Source organism: Curcuma longa, chromosome 21 (genome assembly GCF_044706935.1).
Source record: "Curcuma longa cultivar G26 ecotype Majalengka, Jawa Barat chromosome 21, ITB_CL_G26_1.1, whole genome shotgun sequence".
Classification (NCBI taxonomy): domain Eukaryota; kingdom Viridiplantae; phylum Streptophyta; class Magnoliopsida; order Zingiberales; family Zingiberaceae; genus Curcuma; species Curcuma longa.
Window position 1 is genome coordinate 9154428 of NC_133881.1, and position 5708 is coordinate 9160135.

Sequence of the window (5708 nt, forward strand, 5' to 3'; positions counted from 1 at the left end):
AGGTTAGGTATTTATCCAGGAAATTACAACTTGATCTCGTAGCGAAATATATTACCCCAAGCTCCCCTTTCTTGGGATAGAAGAAATAATGAAAGGTAGGAGAGTCAAAGGGGATTTAGTATATTTAGAAAATAATCAAGGTGCTACAAATCAACTTGTATGAATTAGGGGCAAGCTGGGATAAAGAACATTGGAAATAGGTGGCTAGGTTCTGTAAGAAAGGAGGGACAGGGAATCTCAAATTGCCAGTTATCTAACCTAGCGTGAGGATTCTAATCTTATGATAGAAGGAATGTCATACCATATCAAGGAAGTGAAGTGTCCCTAGCGGCCATTGACGACAAAGAAACACGAAGGGTAGAAGAAACATGAAAACAATCAGGAATAAAGACTTACAGAGTTATGACTGTCGCCAAATGCAGGGAGGAGAAGGAAATGTAAAGGAAGACGAAAACAATAAAGAGCGGTGCTGATCAGCCAATGCTTTTATAGAAAAATAAGGTTGTTACATCCACTCTAATAGCCGTTGGATGGAATTAAAGGACGATGAGATTTTATTCTAGTTGTCGCATCGTACTGCCCGTTAAATAAAATCAACTTATGATTGCCTTCATTGATGGCTTTTCGAATAATGCAAAGTTTCAAAAACAACCTTTTGATGCTAAGACCAAGTAAGCGAGAAATAAGCAGGACCCTCCGATTTGTGCCCATGTCAGCAAAGATCATTTTTAGTATCATTAAAACAGTATTGGTCACATGAGGCTCGAAGAAGATAGCATACATCGACCTTGTCGTTGTCTTAAAGACACCAATAATGAGGCCGATAAGTGAGGCAACATATGATTTGTATTTAAGATGATATCTTAGCCCCCTTGTTAATAGAGACTCGGTCGGTAAGTCGTTTCCCTTATCAACTCATCAGAATTGGATAAAGATGACTCAAACGCAAGTCCAGTCAGTCGGACTATGCCTCTTTTGACTAGACTAATCAGGGAGACTTATGATACGGTAGAGTCTCTAGACCAGCACATGGTTGTTGTTGGAATACTACATGATTGTAAAATAGGAAAGAGAAGAATCATTAAGAAAGATCAGATAATATTCGAGAGGCATGTAATTGATAAATCTACACCCCTCAGGAACTGATAATAGTCATCCTTAAGGTCTAGGGTCTAACCTCTGCACCCGCTTGCCATCACATGCCGATGTCATCTCGGCCTTGAGTCTCAACCTCGAGTTTCGACCTCGACACTCACTTGACATCACACGTCGACCTCATCTCGGTCTCGAGTCTTGACCTTGAGTTTCGATCTCAGCACTCACTCGACATAACGCGCCGACCTTATCTCGATTTCGAGTCTCGACCTCGAGTTCCTACCTCGACACTTACTCAGTATTACGAGCCGACATCATCTCGACCTCGAGTCCTAATCTCAAGCTCCAGCCTTGACACTTGTTCGACATCACGCGCCGACCTTATCTCGGCTTCAAGTCTCGACCTCGAGTTCCGATCTTAGCACTTACTCGGCATCACACGTCGATCTCATCTCGACCTCGAGTCTCGACCACGAGTTTTGATCTCAGCACTCATTCGGCATCATCTCAACCTTGAGTCTCGATCTTGAGTTCTGATCTCAACACTCACTCGACATCACGCGTTAACTCCATCTCGGCCTCAAGTCCCAACCTTAGAGTCTGCTTAATCTCAACAGTCAGTCGACTCACGCAATCAGGGGAGTCTAAGACTGTTTCTTCTAGAAAAATAAGAAAATATTCTCAAAAGATATGGACGATCAGAATCTTTCTAAAACTGGAACGGATATTTTAGAATAATATCTTAAACGAATATTAACAATCTATAAAAGAATGCTCATATCCATGGGCACAGATATGCACACATTAACTCTAATTTTTCCACATCGTTAAACTCCTTCCTCATGTAAAATCCTAACTGGAGCGTCGGAGTGGCTTGTCAGGATCCACCCCGCGTCATTCTAAATCTCTTTTTGAGTATTTTACAGGTCTCTTCATCTCTCCGGGCGACTATCTTCGAGGAGCGTGCATATCAGCAGTTCATGAATCAATGGCTTGATCATCCACGATGTATTGCCCGAAATATAACCTTTTTTATATCACTAATTTAATAATGGTGTATTAATTTTAGTTAAAGTTGCTATGATATGCAATAGTTTAACTAAAATTGAAGTTTATATTTATTTTCTTGAATATTTTTAAATTTTGTATTCCCTCTTTTTTCTTCCCTAAATCTGCTGGGATCGATGCACCAGCCTTTATTCAGTCAGTAGGTGGGAGGTTGTTCTTTCAGTCTTATCCGAGCTGGGGTGAAAGAACGGAAAGTCGTATCAAAGGCAATTCCATTGTGTTTCGGAAAGGATGGGAAATTGACTGGTATTCAATCAATTAGGTCACTCTTACTTAACTTAGCTAAGTTTTTTTTAATTTAAGTTTTTATTTTTTATTTCATATTCTCACTTATCCTCTAAAATGTATATTTACTTCTTTTTTTTTTAATTTTTGTATATTTGGCTCGCATTTTTAATATACTTAACTAAAAAGCAACAGGTAAATTAATTAAATATGGGTCGCATCATTTTTTATCAGGTAAAATAACGAAATTAGATGATAAAATAACAAAAAATTTAAAATTTTATATTTTAGAGAAATTTAAAATTTTAAATATAGTTTTGAAAAATTAAAAATAAATACTTATCACTTTCTCGTAATCCTTTTTAAATCATTTGATTTTGTTGTTCAAAAATAAAAATTAAAGATATAAATTTTTAACCAACCAAACAACCATTTTCCTTTTATACACACCCACATTTTGATATTGTAGCCAAATCCTTCAACTTTCTTGTCTCCATCCTTATATCATACTTTCCAATTCAAAGGAAGACTGATAGCTACATCTACCACAATCTTCTTTATTTATAGTTTAAATTGCTGTCATTCAATGACATTTCCACAAAACCTCATTATATAACCAATACATTGCTTGTGGATAGACAAGATGGAAACTTCACTTGTTCAGGTCGGCAAGCAAAGCAAATAGCAACATCAATAAGAGCATCATCAATCAGCTTCAAATAGAATAAAACAAGAAGCCAAATGCCTTCTGAATAAGAATAATATTTATATTATGGAAACATATGTTTACATATCACCAAACAATCAGAGAGTTTCAGATGGATTTAGGCTTGAACTATAGCGATATTAATATCACAAGGCTCAATGTACAATAATTCTGGGGATATGGCACAGGATCTTGAAAGGGAGAGGAAAATTGTGTACAGTAGTAGTAGGGAAGCTACAGTGAGGGCTAACTAAAGATCATGACAGAGTGGAAATCACAAGGCTAGGTACAAAACTTGTGCTGATAATGCTCTGAGTTACCAATTCTGGTTTTGTGTCGAACGATGAACTGGCTTTGTTCTACTCCAGCTTGTCCCTTTGATTCATGGATTATTGATGGACAGAATGCTACGTTTTCTTTAGTAAAGAAAGAATCCCACACCATAGGATTGTCTGTTCTTACAGGAGGAGAACCACAAAAGAAACCAGTTTGATCGTCTCCAGTTTCATCCTGAATAAATCAATTTCTTCTATTAGAAACATTGATTGGTAGAAGTAGATTGCACTTGGAAGATAAAGGAGGGAAGGTAGATGATAACAAACCTTATTGAAAAATATGTCGAAGAAATTGAGATTGTTATGATCTCCTTGTTGAGCAGGCAAATTGCTGTGAAAGAAGGGAGCAACAATCATTAGTCACATAGTTCCCATGGAAATTAAATGAGAAGTTCAATCGTATCATTTAATTTTGTTACAGCTATTCTGCAAAGAAAAAAATGTATAGATTGTCTAACATTCAGGAATAAAACAAATGACTATAAGCATTAGTAGAAAGGATAAAAATGATACCGCTACCTACAAATCACACAAGAAATGAAACTTAGGTGATGCAAACTAACAAAGTCTAATGTCATTTGATGCTTTCAAGATGTGCAATATCTCTCAGATTTTATGCTTAAATTCTGAAAATTTCATTCAATTATAAATGGAAGTATCAACAAGAGATACCACTAACAAGCACAGATCAAGAAGGTGCAGCTTCACTTGCGGAACCAACTACAATGATATTGCAAAAACAACTTGTCCTTGTTCAAAGTTCATGGCAAGCACAAGAATAATCATGAACAACAGACTCAAAACAAAAAACCTTTGGAACATTAAAAACTAAAGGAAATATCCACCAAACAAAAGATTTTTTTTTCAATTTCAAAGATGCTTGTAACTCACCACTTTGCCTTGGAACCCAAACTGGCAACACAATCTAACATGGAAGGGACTTTCACTGCACGGCAAGGCTGAGGATAGATAACTTCTACTCTTGGAACCCTTGTATCAGGTAAGAATTCAGTGAACAGCTGTCCAATGCCACAGAGTCTAAGCGGCTGACTCTCCATCTTGAATTCTACTACAATACATGTAAGATAGATACATTAGATTAGCATTTGAAGTAGCTGAGTATTCGAGACAAAAGAAAAACATATGTGCGAGAATAGTTAAAGCGCTTGGCAAAATCTGTGCTTGGAACAATAGAATAAGCAATAAATGTCATCTGAAAATAAATAAAATTGCATATGTTCCCCTTCATGGTAAAGATCATTTACTCAATACAGAAGAAAATTGCCATTCACCTCTGATCTGTGGGTTTAGAGGAATGAATCCCACTGTATTCTGATCGAGTATTTCGCACTTAATTGCCTAGAAGTATGCCAAACCTAAGTCTTAAAAGAAAAGCATGTAGCCATAGAAATGTTGTAGTTCAAAACGAGGTTCGATAACTCTCACGGCAATTGACAAGCTGGGTGGAATAATTAAATCCACTATTTGAGTTGCCAACAAAAAGGAGACGGGGAATACACAACTTTTGGGGACAAAAATGTTTTTTTTTCTTACCTGAACACTATGGAGATAAACACGAAGATCCTTATTGTGCAATCCGAAAAAAAAAACAAAACACTTTTTTAATCCCCTCCCCCAAGAAAAAAGAACAAGAAACATGATGATTTCAGAAGAAGCAGCGGCTACTTGAAGAGAAGGTCAACTCTTACCTACCCTGCCGATTAACCGTCTCTATCCGTGACGACCGGAACCAGATTCAGGCGGTGCGATCGTATTCGAGGTAGCGGATCCAGCAAGGACAAGGTACAGAAGTGTTAAGGGATCTGCGGAAGTGGAAGAGGCGGAGAGAGAGGGAGAGGCGGTGGCGGCATCTGCCACGCTACCGCTTTCCTTCTTCTCTTCTCCCCTCTGAAGGCGGCGGCCACCGTGCACCGCCTCCGGATATTTATTCTTCGGTCAAGATTTAATTTTTATTAATTTTTTTTTTTAAATTAGGCAACTGGTTAGCTCAAGTTCCAACCCGGTCCGGCTCAACCGCAAGCCTTTGCACGTGATCACGTGCTCGAAAATATCACTCCTTCGTCCCTCACAGAACCCACAGGTCACGTGAGGCCCATCGGATCTAGCACGTGTTGGCAAAAATAAAAGTTGAATAACAACTACATTATTATTTTTTATTATGTAATTTCTTATCAGCGCCTGAAAAGTGTCAAAATACAAAATACATAATTTTTTTAAAAAAGACGTTTCTTATTATTATTTTCATCAAAATCATATTT

General features: G+C 37.5%; 1 pseudogene; it reads right to left on the reverse strand.

The window, feature by feature from the left end:
• Positions 1–3134: 3134 nt before the first annotated feature.
• LOC141815500 (uncharacterized) lies at positions 3135–5343 on the reverse strand (annotated as a pseudogene).
• Positions 5344–5708: the final 365 nt, after the last annotated feature.